At 35.1% G+C, this 23,625-nt stretch overlaps 1 protein-coding gene and 1 pseudogene across 3 annotated transcripts in view; both read left to right on the forward strand.

Moving 5' to 3' along the window:
* The window catches only part of NAALADL2 (N-acetylated alpha-linked acidic dipeptidase like 2), a 1,304,194-nt gene that overhangs the window by 158,764 nt on the left and 1,121,805 nt on the right, over positions 1 to 23,625 (forward strand). The window lies entirely within an intron of this gene.
* LOC130854837 (chromobox protein homolog 3-like) lies at positions 11,350 to 12,125 on the forward strand (annotated as a pseudogene).

Consider the following 23,625-nt stretch of genomic DNA (forward strand, 5'->3'; position numbering starts at 1 on the left):
TGGTGTTTGCATTGCTATTGTTTACCTAGGGACACTATATTCTGCATTCTCTTCAGAAAGTCTTTCTCTGTTGATAACATTTTCATATAGATTGTGAAGTAGTGAATATTTATACATAGAATGATCTAGATAATATCCTCAGAATTCTATTTTTATAAGTTTCTTTGATTTAGTGGCTGTAAATTGAAAATTCAAATCATTCCTTTATATTGTCTATGTTATTTGTACCATGACCAACACTAAAAGCCCTTAAAATATTGAAAAATTGGTGTTATTTTTTCCTTTTGAAGGCATTTTGTTTTTATGAAACGAAACTAACCTGAACAAATTTCAAGTGGTAAGAAACATTTAGTAAAATTTGAAAAAACAACATTTTAAACATTGGAAACCAGTTTTTATCCTAAATAATCAGAAATGTACTCAAGGATGCTTACATATTGTTCACTGAAATATATTTATACTTGTAAAACATTATGTTGGAAAACGGTGCAGAACTACATAAACAGCTAACTGTAATTGTGGTTTACAGAAATACACACACACACACACACACACACTCTTGTGTGCACACTTTGTTTGAAATAAATTGGAAGACTATCCCCCACAAAGTTAGTATTTTTAATTGGTGGAATGAAGGTTGGGTCACTTTATCATTTATGTTTTTACATATTTTTCAAAGTTTCTATAATTAAACTCATTTAACTATAAAATGACAGAATAAAACATGTTTAATGTGGTTAAAAAACATTTACTGAGTACTACTAGCTATCCCTAAACGTACGTACAAGCATAGAACATATTTTTGTAGTCTGAACAAATGGGGATCGTATATTACTTTAAATATTTCTATAATTTTCTATCCAGTTCCCATTTATGGGCATTTCATTTGTGAGACTACCTTCTTAAGAAAAGATTCACTAAAAGGATTTTGAGTCAAAGCCTAATGTCAAGTTTAGGTTTGAATATACTACAGAGTCTTTCAGAAAACTTTACCAATTGTGTAAGATTTTTCATACATTTAATAATTCTGAATGTTGTAGAGGGTTTCATTTTTATTTGCCTGATGTGGGAGCAATAAATCCTATTTTTGTTCTACTCTTTGGATATGGTAATGAGATTATACTATAATTAATTGACCAGACTTTTATAACATACCAATTTTATGTCTTTGCCTAATTTTCTATTAGTATGTTGGGTTTTAATCTATTGATTTACAAGAGTTCTTTGTGTATTAGACCCTTCCTGTCAAGATTTTTCCTCTACTTATTTTCCATTTAAAATTTTTATTTGTTTATTTATTTATTTATTTATTTATTTATTTATATTGAAGTATAGATGATTTACAAGATCATGTTAGTTTCAGGTGTACAGCACAGCAATTCAGTTGTGTGTGTGTATATATATATATTCAGTAATATTATTATTGTTGTTATTGTTATTATTACTATTCAGATTCTCTTCCTTTATAGGTTATTACAAAATATTGAGTATAGTTCCCTGTACTATATAGTAGGTACTTGTTGGTTATCTATTTTATATATAGTAGTGTGTTTATGTTAATCCCAATCTCCTAATTTATCCCTCCTCACCCTCTTTCCCCTTTGGTAACTATAAATTTGTTTTGTATGTCTGTGAGCCTCTTTCTGCTTTGGAAATAAGTTCATTGGTATCTCTCTCTCTTTTTTTTTTTTTTAGATTCCATATATAAGCAATATCATATGATATTAATTTTCTCTGGTTTACTTTACTTAGTATGATAATCTCCAGATCCTTCCATGTTGCTGCAATTGGTATCATTTCATTCTTTTTAAAGGCTGAGTAGTATTCCATTGTCCATAGTACCACATCTTCTTTATCCGCTCCTCTGTTGATGGACATTTAGGGTGCTTCCATGTCCTGGCTATTGTAAATAGTGCTGCAGTGAACATTGGGGTGCATGTTTATTTTCAAATCTTGCTTTTCTCTGGGTATATGCCTAGGAGTAGGATTCCTGGGTCATATGGTAGTTCTATTTTTAGTTTTTTAAGGAACCTCCATACTGTTGTCCATAGTGGCTGTACCAATTTACATTCCCACCAACAGTGTTGGAGGGTTCCTTTCCTCCATACCTTCTCCAGCATTTATTGTTTGTAGATTTCTTGATGGCCATTCTGACTGGTGTGAGGTGATATCTCATTGCAGTTTTGATTTGCATTTCTCTAATAATTAGTGATGTTGAAAATCTTTTCATGTGCCTCTTGGTCTATGTCTTCTTTGGATAAATGTCTATTTAGATCTTCCACCCATTTTTTATTGTTTGTTTGTTTGTTTGTTTGATATTGAGCTGCAGCAGCTATTTGTATATTTTGGAGATTAATTCCTTGTTGGTTGCTTTGTTTGCAAACATTTTCTCCCATTCTGAAGGTTGTCTTTTCATTTTGTTTAAGGTTTCCTTTGCTGTGCAAAAGCTTTTAAGTTTAATTAGGTCCCATTTATTTATTTTTGTTTTTATTTCCATTACTCTTGGAGACGGATCCAAAAAAGATATTACTGCAATTTATGTCAACCACTTTTAATTTCAAAGCCTTATTTATGGTTACCTTTTCCTACACATCGTTACCATTTTTTGAAATAGTTAAATATATCATGGTTAAATATATCATGGTAGTTAAATATTTTCATGGCTGTGGAATAGTTTTAGAGGGGCCTTTATCACCAAAGAGTATACAAAATATTTACTAACTTATTCTAGTATTTAAAGTTTTAATGTCTCTAATGAATTTTTTGATCTTTCTGGAATGTATTTTGCTGAAATGAGTAGAGAAAGAAAGGACAAGTGCTACTTTTTTATTTTCCAATGGACATTCAGATTTCTTAATACTAACTTTTGAATAATGGTCTTATCCCTCCTGATTTGAAGCACAGATTTTATCATGTGTAGTTACCCTATCTACTTGATAATTAAGTCCAGATTGTTAAAATGTGAACAGTTAATAAAGGTGATTCATTCATTCACAGAACTATTAATGTCCATCTCCTTTTACTCTCTTTTATTCATGCAGTGTCAATTTATTAAGAGCCTGCTCGGTATTAAATACTCGATGGATCGTGCTTGGTCTCTGACCTTAGGGATATGAAAATCAAGGCCATTTATTTATTTATTTTTAAATTTTTTGGCTGCATTGGGTCTTCGTTGCTGTGCACAGGCTTTCTCTAGTTGTGAGTGGGGGCCGCTCTTCGTTGTGGTGCACGAGCTTCTCAGTGTGGTACCTTCTCTTGTTGTGGAGCACAGGCTCTAGGCACCCAGGCTTCAGTAGTTGCAGCTCATGGGCTCAGTAGTTGTGGTGCAAGGGCTTAGTTGCTCCGCAGCATGTGGAATCTTCCCAGACCAGAGATCGAACCCTGTGTCCCCCTGCATTGGCAGGCGGATTCTTAACCACAGCACGACCAGGGAAGTCCTGAGGCCGTTTTTACTTAACGTGCAAAATAACTGGTATGAATATATCAGATAGATATGTGTATTGTGATAGCATATTGCAATAAAAACTTCATTGCTCAAGTATTTGAATATACAGGTCATAGAGTATAAGAGTTGAAAATGATCTTAAAGATTGTCTATGTCCAATCCCTTATTTTATATTTAGGAAAACTGTGACCCAAAGAAATTAGATGGCTTAATCAAGATCATATTTTGAGTTTCTTGGAGAGGTTGATTTAAAATCTGGATTCCCAAATGGGAATTTCATTTCCTTTATCAAGATATTCTCACAGTATGAAAAAAGATTCATGGTGACAGAGCTATTATTGTTTTCTCTTCTAACATTTTGTAGCACTAGTAGTGATACATTGTGTCTGAGAGTTAACCATGTTTTATTGTGCATCATATAGAACTCTTGGTGCCCACTCCCTCCCTTCTCATTCAGTGATATTCTCTTTAAGCATACTGGTTCTCTTCCCTGTTAGATTGATTCTTCTGCTGTCTATGTGCCATGATCTTACAACTTTTTTAGGGATACGTGTAGGGAGAGATAACTCATTTGTTCTCTTCTTTCTACATGCATTTGTAAGATTTCTGATAGTTGGTCTTAAAATATCTGCATGGTTGGGGATGAAAAAAAAAAGGAAAAAAGGACAGGATTACAAACCTCATTTTTAAAAACTGTGTTAAAGACAGGATTACAAACCTACTTTTTAAAAAAATTTTTAAAAATTTCTAAACTTTTTTTGGAAAAAAAACCTCAAAAGGCAAACATCTGTAATCAATCACTAATATCTGATGCACTGCACACCATTATTCTTAACACAGAAATAAATGAACATACAGATGAGGTAATAATATTACTTAGGGACAGTTATGTTTATATTTACTGGTTGCCCTTCTTTGCTGTGGAAGGAAAGATTGGAAACCTAGAAGAGTTATTTTGGGGGGTCTTAAATGAGTCTGCAGTTGATTAATTAGTGGAGTATGACCTTTAGTTACCATGCCTTTAAGATGAGGATCAAATGAGTGCTAAGAGCAGTTTATTTTTGGAAGACAGCACCAGTGTTTCAGAATAGAGAAAAATAAATAGCTTAATCATTGGCATAAGCATTTCCTTTGACTTTTGGGCTTATTCTATTTAATTTTCATCAGTAATTCTTTAGGGACATTATCAGAAGCACTCTTTTAATTTGCACATAATATGTGAAGAGTGTAAAAGTGAATTCTATGATCACAATACTTTTGAACTTATAATTTTATACTGTAGTATATTTATAATAGACTTTTAACAAAGGATACATATTAAAAACAATCATCTTTCAGAAAGGTCTATTCTCTCAGATACTAAATCTGACACCATGATACCTTTTTGTATTCAACAGGGCAGCTCCCCTAGGCAGGGGCTGTCCCTCATCTCTAATCTGGGCTTGGGTTGAGGGGTTTAGCGTTCTCTTCGTACCCATTTATATAAGCGTATGTTACAGAGACTACGTGAGTGCTATGCATGCAATGCCAATGTTCAAATAAGCATATAGTTCTTGATAAGTGGACAAGAAAATGAGCAATTTTACCCTGGACCACAAAGTGACTGCTGAGCTCAGGAACTTTGAAGTTGAAAAGGATAGTTATTAGCATAATGTTATGCACATGGAATATGGTGGATGTCACTCTAACACTTTCAATATAATATGCCATTCGGGGTGGCTTTTACGTATAGTATGGTAGAGTGGTTGTTTTTTATTAGCTTTTCCTGTAGTGTAGATGAAAGGTATTGTGTTATATATGTAATGCTGACTCATTAAAAAACAAAACTACATATTTCTGAAACACAAACATTATTATAATTTTTCATTTTGTTGGCTAAAATAAAACATTTAAGACATCATTAAAGTATGACTCATTATTAATCATTTAGTGAATCGCTCTGTTGTCATTACTTAGGTACTTAGTAGGTATTTTGCTTCTTTGAAAAGATGCAAAGGATTGCTCTTTAATTGGAGTGTACACAAGAGCTCTTTGATCCTCTTTTTTAGAGAAAACCTGGGCCATGCATTTTTACCATTACTCATATCATCTTAAAATAAATTGTAGAGAAATTTAAGTGTTCTAAATTTCTAACTCATTTAAAAGCTAATATCATTTCTGCGTAAGTTTGTGATACATTTATGCTTAAAAATGTATCCTCACTCTTCCTGATATTTCCTATTTTCAAAAGGATAGAAATGGAAAAAAATATTCAAGCATTTGGATCATGATACACAGCCTGTATCCCTCTTTGATATTCTCAGCCACTGCCGTTAATAAGATTTTGACTTATTCCAAAGTTAGTATTAAAGGAACAAGTCAGTTGGAGGAGTGGGGCTTGGACAGAAATTATTACCTTATTTACTTCAGTAGACTTGTGTTTACCAAAGAATTGGTTAAACAGAAAATTGGAGGTGAGTTACAACCAATATTGGAGGCTATAGCTTATCTTTAGGATGTTCTTATGTTACATGTTTTATAATCAGGTCCCTTGGATTTCAGGTGGGATCTGCCAGCTCATAAAGCTAAGCAAGTCTTCCTAATAGAACTGTTTTGGGGTCCAGTTACATAATTTTCAGTTTCCCTGGGTAAGGATTTGATTCACTTTACTTTCCTTCACTTTCAGAAGCATTGAGCTTAGTTTTGGTTCTGCTTTACACTCACCACCCCAGAAGAGCTCACCATGGCGTGATATTCTTTTGTGTGACTAATAATGTCTAAGGAGTAACTATTCTCACTTCCCATAGACTCATTCCCAACTTAATATCACTTATTGGTTAGATTCTTTCTGGGTTTTTTTTTTTGGGGGGGGTTGGTATTTACATTTTCTTTGCTGTGTTAGCATTTGTAGACAAAGGAGTGAACAGAATGTTCAGGCAAACTTTCTAAAAAGTTACTCAACTCTGTTAAACTTTAAAATTCCAGTCTTACAGTCCCTACCATAACTCACTCTAGTCCAGGGAGGTGATGAGAAGAAAACGGTCCATAGGAAAAGTAGGAGCAGCCGGATGATTATTGATTCTTTCACCCATTCTTTATGGCTAAGATATTTTCTTTGAAGTAGTTACTTTGCTAAATTAACCATCTCTCTCTATTATGGCAATCGCAAAATATATTCTCCACATCACATTCCTCAAATGCTAACTAATCTGCTTGTGGCTCTGATTGTTGTTTGAAAGCATGAAGAAAAAAAAAGGATACAAGTATATATATGTGGCATATGTAATGGGAAATTGAATCATTAGCTTTTATTTTCAAAATAGGTTGAGAAAGATAGATGAAAAAATAAGAAATATATATTGCGAAATGAATGTGTGTATTAAGTACATATCAGATGCAGTGTAAAGACTTCAAATATCTGTAATTTTTCACTATTTTTTCTCTTCAAATTAAGGCCTTACATAAGCTTAAAATTTGTGTATAATTCATTTTCTTGTCTCAGCAAATGTTTCATGACATTCAGGTTACTGGTTATGAGGGAAAACAGGCTGTGACATCTGTCAACACATTGATTTCCAGGGTTGATACAGATGGTCTGAGCCGATCCCTATTCTCCCTCACACCCCATTTGTGTCCCTTCCAAAGCTACCTGCTCATCCACGTGAATGACCTTCTGAAAGAGGAGCAGTCATGAAGGGTATTTAAAAGGCATACTTCCTTGCTATAATTTCTAGACCTCTTCATCATTTATTCAAATATCTGTAAATCTGTAGAATAAATAGACACACTTTGGTTGGGATGACTCTTTTCTAGAAGCAGTAGAGTGACTAGGGAAGATTGAACTTGAGAGTCCACAAAACTGCCTCAGCAGTTACTTGCTTTAGGACTTCAGTAAGTCATTTTTATATATCTTTTCAGTCTTAGTTTTGTTTAACAGAATGGGCTAATAATGTCTCAAAGGGTTGTTTGTAAAGACAAACACCTTCATTAAATTGATATTTTTGGTACCAATGATAGGTCAGCCGTTATCGCAGGCACTGGGGCTACAACACTGAAGAAAACCAGTGTGAAGAAATCATAGATAATTACAGTATCCTTGCCCTCTTGGTGACTACATTCATGTTTCGGAAGGTAGGCAATAAACAAATACATTTGTAGAATATATACTATACCTGATAGGGATAAATACTATGGGAAAAAATAAAATAAAGGAAGGAATGACAATAGAGAATATGGGGAAAGGAAAGATTGCAATTTTAAGGAAGGTGATAGGCAAAGCTTCATTGAGATAAATTTTTTTTTTTTTTTTTTTTTTTTTTTGCTGTGTTGGGCCTTCATTGCTGCATGTGGGCTTTCTCTCGTTGCGGTGAGCAGGGGCTACTCTTCCTTGCATTGCATGGGCTTACTGCAGTGGCTTCTCTTGTTGCAGAGCACAGGCTCTAGGTATGCAGGCTTCAGTAGTTATGGCATGCAGGCTCAGTAGTTGTGGCTCATGGGCTTAGTTGCTCTGTGGCATGTAGCATCTTCCCAGACCAGGGGTCAAACCCGTGTCCCCTGCATTGGCAGGCAGATTCTTAACCACTGCACCACCAGGGTAGTCCCATTGAGATAATTTTAAGCAAATACTTAAGGAGGTGTGGGAGAGCCACTAGTTATCAGGGGAAGAACTATCACATTAAATGTGATAATTTATGTAAAAAATCTTAGCACAGTTGCTGGCTCAAAGCACAGTGTCTAATGAGTGTTTGCAAGTATTATTGTCATAAATAAATTAATCTTGGTTTTAAGAAGGATTTTTGATGTCCAATTTGGGGTTTTACTCTGATTATAGAAACTGCATATTACTATGCTAACAGTGCCAGTACTTGGTTGCTTCTCTTTGTATTATATGAAAATATAATCCAAAGAATAAGTCATAGCCTGAAAATCTTGTTGTCAGAAAGACAATTTAATTGTTCCAGATAGATTTATATTTTCCAAAATTGAAAAAATAATCTTTAGCGTATTGGAATAGAAACTATTCTTTAGAAATTGATACAGAAGCTGATAAAGCTGTTTTCCTTTTTTTTTTTTGATACTAGAAGAGTCTTTTAAAACACTTAAAGCTTGTTTTTACCTTATTATAGAAAGGAAGGTAAAAGTAGATGAGCCTGAAACATTGACTTTTACCCATCTTGAGTTTCATGGAGCATCCAGAATGATGCATCTTTCCCTTCAAATATTTATCCATCACTTCCAGACAAGTAGTATATGAGGCCATAAATAACAGACAGCTAGAAGAGAAGAAAACAGTTTTTTAATGCCTTGTGCTTAAACTGTCACTCTGGCAGGAAGTAATAACTGAATGCTGTATTATTTAAGGCAAGGTAATAGACTACTTCCTTTTAGAGGCACATTATTTTGGGATCAGCTGCCTTTCCCTCAGAAGCCGAGGTTTCCTCAGTGAAAGACTAGAGTTAGAGGTTTGATGTGAGGTGATTGGCTATTGCATCCTCATGCTATACACACCAGAAAAGTGTTTCCTTTGAGACTCTGGTCATCATTCATCATTAAATAAAGAGTCTTGCCAAGCGCATGCTTTTCCATATGGTAGGCAGTGGGATGCATGATAAAAGCAGAGACCTGGAGCTAGAATGATCTGCATTTAACTCTGCTACTTACTAGTATGATTCTGGATAAATTACCCAGTGTCCTGGGATTCAGTTTCCCTGCCTGGAAAATGCAAGTAGTCATACTAACTTAATTGAGTTACTGAGAGGATTAAGTTAAATGATGTGTGTAATGATCTGGACATTATATTTTGGTGTCAACAAATAAATACTTACTACTTACAGATGATTTGTAGGTCTTAAGTTACAAAATAAATATATAGGTGTTTAGCTGTTGAGTTTTAATAATAGGTGCTGCAATTTCTGTGTGTATTATAGAAGGCACCCAGGAAATATTAGTGCTCTTTCCTGTTCCCTCTCTCCCTTTGAATTTTTTAAATCATGAATAGTTTATGGTCCCAGAAGATCATGTTCTACTTGAAGGCTGTATATTAAGCCCTCACCTACACAAATCTTCTGTATCAGAATTCTGTCCAGTTTTAAAGTACCATCTGGTAAATATAAGAGTGCAGAGTTGCAGTGTTGTTCACTGTTATGCACAGTAATAGTGTTGGTTGATGGAGTTTGGGCCCGAGAGGCAGTTTTTTAAAATATAACTTATACTCAGTTGAATAATTATACTTAGATGTATAAAAAGTCCATTATTGAATATGTTCTACTTTCAGATATACTTATTTGTAATATTACTCATGATTTACTTGCTTTTGGATGGTGGTCATGATGGTTTCCCCATTTGTATCTACAAAACTCCTCTTTTTCAAGGTGCTCATTACTTTGGTCTATAAAATAGTAAGCCAAGGTAGACCAATAAATAGAAAATGAACTTAGTTGTGCTTTTCAATTTTAAATTCCTTTATTATGGATAGATATATTTTTAATAGGTGATTGTCTTACATTTTCTATTTTTTACTCCTTATTAAAGTAATTTTACCATTTTTCTTGATGTGATGTGAATATATATTTGACAGTATTTATAGTGTGTTTCAAATTGTTACAGGATCACACAGTGTTATTTTCTATATTGAGATTTTAATCACTTTTTAAGTTTTAAATTATCAGAATTTTATAAAATTAAACTGAATTTTATTTTCTGTTAATACTATTTTGACATTTTAAACAATATTGACAAGAATATGGCCTTGTTACAAATTGTTTCATCATACATATTTCCCAAGAATCATTAATCTTTTGAATATGTAAACATTTGAAAATTTCTATATTAATACTTTTGTGTCTAAGGGGCTTCTAAGTCCAGTGCCTGTTTTATTTCATGGCAATCCATTTTGAAGGCCAGGTGTAAAATCAGTGGCATCATGTGGAGATTGGACTGCAGTGATCCTATATCATAAACTAAACTGTTAATTTCAGAATAATTAATAATTACCTGGATTGCAACTTCTGAAATGCAAGATAATATTTGCTTCTTTTTTGTAACTTTGAAAGTGCATCATTAGTAGTTATTCAAACATTTTTAGCACAATCTACTTATTCATTTTCATGTTATTAGCCATTAAGTAGAGTTATTTAAATTAAGTAGGTTATTTGAGGTTAAGCAGTTTATCTAAAACACTGTTAAAATGTAATGTTCACATTACTCTTTATCAAGGGACATTATATTTTGACATCTCTTTAGGAAGACTTTACCTGGTGATGACATTTTCATATGAGTTCTGAAAGAGTGGATATCCAAAGACAAAATGATCTAAATAATATCCTCAGAATTCTATTGCTGTAAATTTCTGTGATTTAATAGCCAAAATTTCAAATCATTCCTTTTACTGTCCATAATAGAAATACCATGACTAAAAAACAACCAGCATAATATTGAAATGCAAATGTTATTTTTTTCATGTTGAAGGCATTTTGTTTTTATGAAAAAAAATTATCTGAAAGAAATACCCAAGGCTTCCTAGGTGGCACAGTGGTTGAGAATCTGCCTGCCAATGTAGGGGAAACAGGTTCGATCCCTGCTCCAGGAAGATCCCACATGCCACGGAGCAACTAAGCCTGTGCGCCACAACAATTGAGCCTGCGTTTTAGAGCCCGTGAGCCACAACTATTGAGCCCACGTGCTGCAACTACTGAAGCCCGCACACCTAGAGCCCGTACTCTACAACTAGAGAAGCCACCGCAATGAGGAACGCACGCACCGCAACAAAGAGTATCCCCCACTCACTGCAACTAAAAAGAAAGCCTGCGCAGAGCAGAAAAAAAAAAGACCCAACAAAGCCAATAAAATTAAAAAAATATATACTATTACCTGTAACCCCACTCCCTAGAAATAAACATTAAAAAAAAAAAAAAAATACCCAAATAGTAAGAAAAAAGAAAACGGCAAGAAAACCAGTTTCCCTTAGTGTAAGTAATCAGAAAGGTACACAAAATTTATATATAATGTTCATTGAAGAATATATTTATAAAGAGTTCTCAAAGATAGAGAATAGGGAGCTTGAGGCGCGCAGGGCCAGAGACGCCGCAGATCCGGAACCCAGAGCAGCTCGGAAGCGGTGAATAATAGCTCTTCAAGTCTGCCATAAAAAATGGTCTCCAATAAAACTACATAGCAAAAAATGGGAAAGAAATAGAATGGAAAGAGTAAAAAAGTTGAAGAGGCAGAACCTGAAGAATTTGTAGTAGAAAAAGTACCAGACCGACGTGCAGTGAATGGGAAGGTGGAGTATTTCCTGAAGTGGAAGGGATTTACAGATGCAGACAGTACTTGGAAACCTGAAGAAAATGTAGATTGTCCAGAGTTAATTGAAGCATTTCTCAATTCTCAAAAAGCTGGTAAAGAAAAAGATGGAACAAAAAGAAAATCTTTATCTGACAGTGAATCTGATGATAGCAAATCAAAGAAGAAAAGAGATGCTGCTGATAAACCAAGAGGTTCTGCCAGAGGTCTTGATCCAGAACGAATCATTGGTGCCACACACAGCAGTGGAGAATTAATGGTTCTCATGAAATGGAAGGATTCAGATGAGGCAGACTTGGTGCTGGCAAAAGAGGCAAATATGAAGTGTCCTCAAATTGTAATTGCTTTTTATGAAGAGAGACTAACTTGGCATTCTTGTCCAGAAGATGAAGCTCAATAATTATTTGCATTGCTTTATATATATATATATATATATATATATATGTATATATATATAAAATCTGTGTCTTGGTTTTTTGACTTATTAGTGTGAAGAAATAACTACATTCTAAGGAAAATCAAGTTTGATATGTTCTTTTGAAGTAGTATTGGGGAAGTTGTTGGGTTTTTGTTTTGTTTTTTGCATCTGTAGCACTGGTTACTTTGAACAAATAAAAGCTTTCTGTAGTTGCTTCCTTTAGCAGAAAAGAACATTTGATACCACAGTATGTTATTTCCTCTGCATTAGAGAACAGCTTTTCTAAATGTTGGGGGAAGTCTCCATAGTCATTGCTCAATCAGGATTTAGAATTTGCTTTTAACTCATATATGGCTAAGGACCATTTTGGGTTTTTTGAATGTGTATACATAAAATATATATGTAAATGGTTTGTGGTTTTTTTTTGTTGTTGTTTAAATACATTTACCAAAACAAAAACAGCTTTTCACAACCATGAATAAGCCTATGTTTCTGGGATTCCATCATATTGAGCAGTATAAGAAATCACTTCAACTTAAAATGAAAAATTTGTCTTAACCTTTCAAATTAAATAATTTTGTAATTAAGTAGACAAATTAATGTAAACAATTTAAATTGGATAATTTTTTAAAGCAGTCCTATCAGAATATGCATCCATATCTACAGTCGTATAAATGTACTTTTATATGCAAAACCCCTAAAAGGAAAATTTTATCACTATCAACAACCTCCCCACCCAAATGAAAAAACTAGGAAATATCTGGTATGTTTTAATTAGCCAAGCAAGACTTAGTTAAACGGACATTTAAAGGTTCCTTTTGGTGAACTATTCTTTTACAAGAAGTTGAAATCCCTGTGCTATATTTATTGAAAGGCTGTGATACATATAATGTCTCAGACTTGTTCATGGAAACCTAATCAGATGGTTAGAGATGTTGGCAATATAGAATCTGCAGGAATAAATGAGTAAACAAACTTTTCTAATCTAAACTTGATCTGCATGTTTTTTTCAAACTTTACCCCAACCCATTTCTTACATGTACGCTCAGTCTTCTCAGTATTTGGGGTTACTGATTCAGCAGAAGCCAGGAAAAACAATAACTTTGTAGTAATCAGAATGTTATTCAACTGTATATTGTTTACTTCATTGTAAATACTGGTGAACAGTGGTCCATAAATAGTTTTATATTCATTTAAAAAAAAGTATAGAGAATAGTTAAATAATTTATAGCATATCCACATATGGACCTGAAATAATTTTGAAGAATATTTTATGAAATTAGTTTATCACAGACAAAATGTTCACAGTGTAATGCTATGTTAAAAATGCAAAACTATATACTCACTTTGATCTCAGTTTTGATTTATAGAAATATTTGCATGCACATATGTCTATACATATACATGTGTTTATTTCAGGATTTAAGAAAGCTGAGTATTGTTTGATTTCCTCTGCTTAATGCTATTTTTATTTTTTCAGATCATGTTTGCAAATAACATGGCCTTATTGTAAATTATCTTATACACATTTCCAAATATCAGTGATTTTTCTTTTTTTGCCTGCATTGGGTCTCCCTTGTTGTCTGAGGGCTTTCTCTAGTTGCTTTCTCTAGTTGCGGCAAGTGGCAAGCAGTTGATTGTGGGCTTCTCAGCTCAGTGCAGTGGCTTCTCTTATGGAGCATGGGCTCTAGGCACACAGGCTTCAGTAGTTACAGAACACAGGCTCAGTAGTTGTGGCTCAAGGGCTCTAGAGAGCAGGCTCAGTAGTTGTGGTGCATGGGCTTAGTTGCTCTGCGGCATGTGGGATCTTCCCACACCAGGGATCGAACCTGTGTCCTCTGCATTGGCAGGTGGATTCTTAACCACTGCGCCACCAGGGAATTTCCCTATCAGTGATCTTTTAAACATGTAAATGTTTCATCTTGTTGAGTCTCTTATGAGTAGTGTGTCAGAAACAATCAAAATGGGTAGTTTTTGTAAAATTACTAAACATTAAAAGTACTCATTTCTTGGGCTTCCCTGGTGGTGCAGTGGTTAAAAATCCGCCTGCCAATGCAGGGGACACAGGTTTGAGCTCTGATCTGGGAGGATCCCACATGCCTCAGAGCAGCTGAGCCTGCGCGCCACAACTGCTGAGCCTGTGCTCTGGAGCCCGTGAGCCGCAACTGCTGGGCCCACATGCTGCAAATGCCTAGAGTCTGTGCTCCACAGCAAAAGAGGCCACTGCAATGAAGAGTAGCTCCTGCTCGCCGCAGCTAAAGCCCTCGCATAGCAGTGAAGACCCAACACAGCCAAATAAAACAAAAAACAAAAACAAAACAAAAACCAATGGCAAGATTTTAGGGCCTTTCTGCATGCCCTTCATTCAGTAGGTAATTATGGAATGTCTAGTTTATATCAAGGTCTTCTTTATTATGGAGATAATAAAAATAATAAGAAATTTTTTTCTGTTAAAAAAGAATTTAGTAAAGAACAATTTTATAATATAGTGCTTCATTATTAATATAATAGAAGTGCATTATAAGGAACTGTGGGACAAAGAACCCTAATTCTAGGTAAGGTTGTCAAGGAAGGCTAAAAAAGAGTGATGCATCTAAGCCGAGGCTGGAGATAGGAGTCAAAGATGAAGGAAGAAGGAAAAGGGCATTTCTGCACAGAAAATGACATGAATTGAAATACAGCCATGGCACTAGGAGAAATTACAGAAGGAAGATCAGTCTTCTAAAAAAGCTGATAATATTATGTTAACAGTATGAGCATAATCAATTAAAGAGATTGTGAGAATATCAAATTACAGACATAATAATGATAACTATAAAAATATGCTTTTGCATATGAACACAATATTCAGAAATATTGGTGAAGGAATTTGTTCCACATGAATGAATTTTCTAATAAGCGTTTAGGGAGGGACAAGTTAATTTGTTCATTCTTGATAAGAATATATTTCCGTATTTTTTGCTTCATTAAACAAATGATTTTTGGTCTTTTGTCCATTTCGATTCTTTTGGAGTTTTGGGGGTTGGTGTAATTATCAAATATCTGTTTCTGCCTCTGCAGTAATACAGCCATGTCTTCCTGTACTATTTAAGATACATGACAATATTTGTCCTTTCTTTCACGGCTTCAAATTTCTCTAATTTTCGTAGTTCTTAGGATTGCTCTTTCTGCCTTCACTTGTCTCCCTCCTGTTAAGGAGCCCTGTACCTATTTCCAATAGTTTTTCAATTACGTAACACTTTGACTTAACCAACTTTGGAATTTTTGACAGCTCCTTTGGCTAGTTAAAAATTTTTGTCATTTATTTTCTGGTTTGCTTAATTAAGGTTATGGGGAAACACAGTATACACTAATTCTAGATAATTTTAATTTTTAAACTTTGTTCACATGCATCATATAATGAATTTATATATTACTGAGTTCTTTCATAACATGGAAGTTTCCATACCATGCAGTAAAAAGGGAAATCAAACTAGGATCCAGGGATGTACATGTTTCCCCTCAAAAAATTGTGAAAAATTATGTATATTTTTTGCATATTTTAAAATTCACATCTCAGCTTTCCATCATAAGTTTTTCTGGTGCAAAGGATATAATTCCTTATTACTATTGTCATTAAGTGTATCCAATGGAATCTAAATTCATAATTTATAATTGGACGCGTACTGTCATCTACATGAAAATAATTGAGCAATTCTTTATTAATTAGAAAATTTACATTATTTCTTTTTCTTTTTTTTAATACATTTATTTTTGTTTATTGGCTGTGTTGTGTCTTCGTTGCTGCATGCAGGCTTCCCCTAGTTGTGGTGAGCGGGGGCTACTCTGGGTGGCTTCTCTTGTTGTGGAGCACGGGCTTTAGGCACGTGGGCTTCAGTAGTTGCAGCATGCAGGCTCAGCAGTTGTGGCTTGTAAGCTCTAGAGTACCGGCTCGGTAGTTGCGGCTCACAGGCTTAGTTGCTCTGTGGCATGTGGGATCTTCCTGGACCAGGGATCAAACCCCTGTCCCCTGCATTGGCAGGCAGATTCTTAACCACTGCACCACCAGTGAGGTCCCACATTATTTCTTTTTCATCTTGAACTTATGTTAAGTAACGGGTGGTTATAAGTCCTGAAGGACATGTACTTCACTTCCCTCCATACCTCTCAGCCTGTCTTTTTGTAGCCTCTTCTCAAGGTTGGCTTGTTACTTGTAACTTTAAAAATGTGTCAGTGGGAGGAGAGATTGGTATACAATCTGATTGAGCCTAGAAATGTCAAAATCTCAATCATGAGTCCCCATCAGGATCACCTGAGCAACACCTTGGCTTCCAAACACCATTTTTAGTCCCTGTGCTTATCTGCCTCTCCTGTAGACAAATGTGCCCTGCCGGGTACCCGGTCAGAAAAGGGAGAATCGGTTCCCCTTTAGCACTTCTTCAGAGGAGGGGTTACGGAGTCTCTAATCCTCAAAGGCTATATAGTCCCAGGGAGTCCTCGTAGAATGTGTCTGAGGAGCTTATCACTAGCTGTCTATGATAACTCTTAATAGGCAAAGCCCCCTAGATTATTTTTATAAAGGCCTGATCAGTACATGGGAAGTGGGAACAGATTGTCTGCTTCTACCCAGAGGAGCCTTGTAGGATAGGCTTCTCATCGCCACTCCCCATTTAGCTTTGACGGTGGGGACCAGCTAGCTAAACCGAGCCAGCAGGGGTGCCAGGGCTCCATTCAGGACCAGGATCCAAGAAGGGCCTGGAAACAGTCAGCGTAGCCAGGGTGTCCGGCCCTCAGCATACCTCTTGCCTTTAGTTTTCTTGATGCCAGGGCCAGGCCTCTGGGTTTGCATATGGCCCCAAGGCATAGGAGGGCCTGGCATTACCTGCTGCTAGCGAGAGACTAAACAGCTGGGGTGATTCACTGGATGGAGGAAGACATTCAGCTATTGAGAACTTGGGCTCTGGGTTTGAATTCTGAAACAATCACCCAGGGAGGAGCTATCAAAAAATGCATGCCGACGCACACCACATCCAGACCATAATCTAGGCTCCCTCCGCCAGGATCACCTGCAGTGTGTACTACATACCCCTTGTGTTTCCTCCTCCTCTTCCCTGGGTTAAGAACCATTCTCAGATTGCTTGTTTCAATAAAAAAAAAAAAAAACATTTTTACTGTATGACACCAGAATATACCTATCATTTCATTGTCTTGAAAAGATGGTTTCAGAAGCGAAAGTGTTAATTAATGATAATATTCACTCATTCAATATTTATGCAGTGATTCTTGTAGTGCTAGACTGTTTTCAGTGCATGGAGTAGATTCTCTGCTTTCATAGAGATTGTCCTCTAGTGCCAATGGGATAGCTGTGTAGATATTGTTAAAGAAGAACAATACACAAGTAAGCAAATAGGTCATTAAGGTAATCATAGAAACTGACAGAGAAATGGGAAAACAGAGAATGACCACAAAGTGTTGACTTTGGAATATTAGAAATTTTCTCTGCAATGATTTTGTTCCCATGCTGTGGACTGCCTTTGGAGATACTGTTACGGAGCATGCATAATCAAAATAAAAAGGCAATTCTAAGTGTATCTAAAGGTTGCAATATCATATTGCTGTGTAGCTACAACAGTGAAGTCACAGGAGGCCTAATGATTGTAGACCTTGAAACTAATAGCAGTTAAAGCAAGCAGAATACATAACAAAGAGTACATGGAAAGGAGACAGGACTAGGGCTGGAAAGATACTGTATTTCGTTTATTCTGTTACAGACAGCAGAGGCTTCCCTTTAGCTCAGTTTATGAAAATGTATTAAATTTACAGTTACCACCATAATAGTTAATAATACAGTTTTGCTCTATTTTTAACCAAAGAAATCTACTTAAAATAATTTTAATAAGATTGGCTTCTTAGATGGTAATTTTCTAATATTTATTCATTTATCAACTAAAAATTACTGATGAGATACTGGTATGAATAAATAAATGATACAAGATTCCTGTTTTGGGTGAGTATACACTCACTCAAATTATAAAATCTGAAAAAGGATATTCAATCTATATTCAGACTTCTTTGGTGGATGAAAGAATATGCTTAAGTGGCTCAAAAGAGGCATAAATAGAATGCAATGAGAATTTAAAGATAGGGAGCTCAGTTGCAGTAGGAAGGGTCAAAGAAAGTAAGGAAAATGCAATGAGAATTTAAAGATGGGGAGTTCAGCTCCAATAGGAAGGGTCAAGGAAAGTACCACAAAGGGGGAACGACTGAGAAAGTCCTTCAAAGGAGGGACATGTCACTAGGTAGAGAAAGCAGTGAAGGATGTAAGGATTTTCAGGTAGAACATGTAAGTATTCAATTGGGAAGATATGTCTGTTTAAGAAGAAACATATGTGAGTCTGCAATGAATGCAGCTCAAGAAAAATAGTATGAACAACTTTGGGGAAGGTTAGTTGATGTAACAGACCTCAGGAATATCCCTCAAGGGGATCCTGAATATAATGATTTTTCTGTCTTATGGGATGCAGCTAGAATTTTTAAAACTATGACTATTATCTGCTGTTTGTAAGTGAAATTAGCTGAGATATTTGTGCCTCTTCTCAAACATAAGTTGCATGTCTGCAAAAAAGATAATTGAACAAATGGCACCCATAGATTCTCTATTAAAAGTACTTCTTGGTTTAAAATTTTATGCTTGCTTGAAAAATTATGTTTACAGATTGCACTTCTAAAAGAGATGACAGGAGACCTGAGATAAGAGTTGTGACTGGTTGTCCTGCTGGGACCACTTTCTTTGCCATCAGGAAAGTAATGGAAGGTTGGGAATGCCTTCTCTCGTACCCTGCCACACTCACAGAGGCTGGATTACAGAGCAAGAGCAGCTCCAGCTCCAGGGCCAAGTTCACAGAGGTAAAGAACCCCGATGTCAGGCAGCAGGTAGAAAGGGTGCAGGGGCAACCTGGGCTTAACTGAGTGTCACACAAAGGAAGGACTACATGGAGAGTAAAACCCATTTCAGTCTCTTATGTCTTGTAGTTTTGACTCTGTGGTGATAAACAACTGAAACACTGTGGCTAAAACAGTCCCTAAAATATTTGGTGTCATAGTCTAGTGACCTTAATGCTAGACTAGGGAATTTGGGCCTTGTATTAACAGGCAAAAGGCCGGAAGAATTGGAACTTTTTGTTTGTGTTGTTTTAATTATAAGAATGACTTGCTCAGAGCTGTGTATGAAGAACACTTCTTTGATGTGTATGTGAAAAATGGGTTTGGAGAAGAAACTTCAGAATCTATGCCCATGTAGTTGGTAATATTTTCCCCTTAGAAAGACAGTTTTCTAATGTACTCTACAACTTTTGAAGCTAATTTGTTTTTTATAAGATTTTTTTCACGTACATATTAGAAGATCTTGGGTCAACTTAAACATATTTTCTGGTAAGGCTATCATGTGTTAAATAAGTGTATTTTCCAATGTCAGCCTGACTAAATGAGTTTCAACTTTATATACCATGACTGGAATATATAATTCATGCATGTATTAAAGGGAATTACAGTTTAGGATGGATTCATAATGATGCTGCCATCAAATTTTATGGATTAATGGAGATTATGAGACTTTCTGGAACCATGCTGTTCTTATAAAGGCCTTAGGTGTAGAATGAATGTGTTATTTCTTCTTGCTAACCATAAGAGCCTGGATAGTGGATGAAAGGCAGTGAAAGCTCTCATGTTACGTTACTCAGTTTGGTAACGGATCTTAGAAACTTTTCCAGTTCTTAAATGTGTTTATTTCTTAATGAGAAAGTTAGATTATGGTATTTCCACAGCTCTGAAAAATCAGTTTCTGTCAGCGTTCAGCTAAGACCACACACCAAGTAAAAAAATCAAGTGGTTCCCAAAGAGGTTTATAATCAGAATTACTGGAGAGTTAAAAAAAAATTCTTGGGTAGGACTCTTCAAAAACTGATTCTGTAATTCTTATGTGGCCTTGAACTCTGTGCTTTTTAAATAAGGTCAGATTTGAGAACCACTGCAATATTATGTCATGAGGTAGTATATAATAGAAATAGAAATACAATAAAAAATAGAAGATAGGAACGTCCCCTTTTGTTTTGCTCTCTGGTCTGGCCAAAGGAACATATTAAAAATTAAATGATAATTTTAAAGCTAGTGCCTGATGAATGAAAATTAATATAAGCAAAAAAAGATACATTAGAAGCGTAAGCCAAGTATTCTTTTTTCATGTCTTTTTAAATTGTGGAAAAATATACATGACATAAAATTTGCCATTTTAGCTCTTTTTGGGTAGGCTGTTCTGTGACATTAAATGTGACATTGCTGAACAACCACCACCATCATCCATCTCCAGAACTTTTTCATTTTCAAAACTGAAATTTTTAAGCAATAATTTTCAATTCCCTTCTCCCCCATCTCCTGACAGCCACCATCCTATTTTCTGTCTCTGTTAATTTATTCTAGGCCCCGCATTTAAGTATAATCACACACGATTCGTCCTTTTGTGTCTAGCTTATTTCACTTAACATATTGCCTTCAAATTTCATCCACATTGTAGCATGTTTCAGAACTTCATTAATTTTCAAAGCTGAATACTGCATTGTATCTATATATACCACATTTTGTTTATCCAATGGTGGGGCATTTGGGTTGTTTCTAGATTTGGGTATTGTGGGTAATGCTCCTATGAGATTGTCATACAAGTATCTGTTGGAGCTCAGCTTTCAGTTCTTTAGAAGTGGACTTGCTGGATCATGTGGTAATCATGTATTAAGTTTTTGGAGGAACTGCCGTACTGTTTTCCACATCAGCTACCCCACTTCATATTCCCACTAGCAGTGCACAAGGCGAACCAAGTGTTCTTAACTCTCCAATAGCTTATCAACCTTTGGCAGAAACTTGCCTTGATTCTCTTGTATTTTTTTCTATTAAAACACCCTGGTATGGTGTTTACTACACACTAAACACATCGCAAAGGCCAAAAACTAATAAGCAGTTATTATTTTCACTCAGATGCAGTATATTTATGTGGTTGTAGGCCACAAAGTGTAATAATTTAGTCTGGGGCACTGACTGGGAGTCAAATATGATTTTGAAACAAATGGAAGTGAATTTAACCCATCACTGTTAAGTTAGAACATTTCCAAAGCAACACATTTGTGGCAGCTTTTCTGTGTTAATAGTGACTACTTCTCCTTGTGATTTGTAAACGTTACCTAAATATCATTAAATATTGCCTGCATGTATGTTTTGTATGAAATCATCAATAACCTTGAAAAATGTTATAGTGTTCAAACAGTTACAGAAATCTGAAAATACTTCCAGTTATCCTGACAAGCCGAAGAGATAGTTATAGCTGCGAAGAAGTCAGCATCATTGTCTTTTTGTTGTTGTTGTTGGCTACAAGGAGGCTCAGAGACAAGTTTAATATTCAATCTCAGTTACTACTTTTAATTTTAGCAACCTAATGGCGTGCATGCCTATTAACATGAGGAACGGAGGAATCTGGAATCACAGATCATTTTTTGGTGGCAAATTATATGTGTGTGTGTGTTTGTGTGTGTGTATGAATGTGTGTGTATACAGACATATACATATATAAAGAATGAATGGATCAATGATATAATGTATAAATATAAACAAAGTGAATCATATAGATACTTAATTCTAAAATCTATACTTTCTCTTGGTTACCAACCTTGGATTACATTGGAATGTGTAGGCTTAAAAGGTGAAACAAGATTTTAGGACCAATCTCACATGTCAGTCTTTTGGGTTTGAATTTCAGAATTTGTGTTCTTACACAATGTGTAATCCTGAAAAAAGGTACTAGTTTACACTTTTGTGTAAACACTTGTGTATTTCTTTAAAAAATTATATTTAAGACTAAAACTTGTTAGATGCTTGAATTAAGCATTAATCTTTCTTAATTCATGAATGAATAAGAGGGTATACAAAATGCACTGGAGACCAAATATGGTAAAATCAATATAAATGTTGAATTTATTTTACAAAATGAGGTTCAAATTGTCACTTAAGGATTTATTAGGCAGAAAAAATTAAATAGTATATAAAAATCGTTCTCTTTATAAAAAATTACTCATTTTTGATTAAATAAATGAATTGAGGGAAATTTAAACATTAGGTTGTAGTATATCTTACTTGTAAATAATGATGATGAAGCACTTATCAATCACTGAATCTTGTCATCTTTATGGGTTTTATTTCAACTCACATAATTTATACTGCCTTCAAAATGGGCTCATAAATCTTTAGAGATTTTTTCAGCATCTACTATTTATGTAAGGATCTCTGACTATTATCAGTTTCAGGGAGTTTATTCATCCCTGAGGACAATGGAAATAGCTTGAAAAGCAATTGCTTGGAAAGCATTTGGGACATTGGGATCTCAGAAGACTTTGGTTGTAATTCTGTCTCTGGCATTCGCTTGTGGGCTGTGAGGCAGTGATCAAGTTACTTAATCTTTCTTTAGCTTCATCTTCCTCAGTTGTAAACTAATGTTGCACTGTGTAGAGGGTTATGGCAAGGATTCAGTGACTTAATATGAAAGTCCCTGCTCAAGATAGGCATTCAATACAAAGTAATTATTACAGCTAATAAAGATAAACACAACAATAAGCTACTTGTGTCCTAATATTCACTAGTTTCTAATGGTACATCTAATAAGAATATATCATAGTAAACTATGGAGAAAATGAAAAGCACCTTTTGTATATTTGAAAGTCACATATTGTTGACAGTATGATCATGCTTGCCAAAACTTGGTAGGGGTCCAGAGAAAAAAGTGCAAGAGATTTGTTGTTATATGAAGCTAAAGTGTTCACTCTAGCAATGGATTTTGATCAAGTTAATAAAGTCCATTAAGTAAATGAGATAGCCCAGTGACATTTATGTATTCAGTAATGAAAAAACTGGCCAAAGGGAAATCAATTTTTTGTATAGAAATATATTTATATATGACAGCATAATATTTTTGCATAATGTTTATTATGATAGTATGCATACAATATCAAACATCTTTAGTACAAGTTACTAAGTATTCAAAATTGGGTAACCATCAGCATTATCAGGCAAGAGAAATGAAGTCAGTGAATAAAGGATATGGAGCTGTGAAGGAGGAAAACACAATTGGAATTTGTGCTTGTATGCTATGAATAGAAATGATTTTTTGAAAATTTGTTCAAAAATAGAAGGTCCAAGTTTTAAAAATTGAATACACATACAAACTCATATTCAAGGAAGAATGTTTTTTTATATATAAATTTATTATTTATTTATTTATTTATTTATTGGTTGTGTTGGGTTTTTGTTGCTGCACATGGGCTTTCTCTAGTTGCGGCAAGTGGGGCCTACTCTTCGTTGTGGTGTGTGGGCTCCTCATTGTGGTGGCTTCTCTTGCTGCAGAGCACAGGCTCTAGGCTCGTGGGCTTCAGTAGTTGTGGCACACGGGATCAATAGTTGTGTTCACGGG

The sequence above is a fragment of the Hippopotamus amphibius genome, chromosome 6, assembly GCF_030028045.1.
Source record: "Hippopotamus amphibius kiboko isolate mHipAmp2 chromosome 6, mHipAmp2.hap2, whole genome shotgun sequence".
Taxonomy (NCBI): Eukaryota; Metazoa; Chordata; class Mammalia; order Artiodactyla; family Hippopotamidae; genus Hippopotamus; species Hippopotamus amphibius.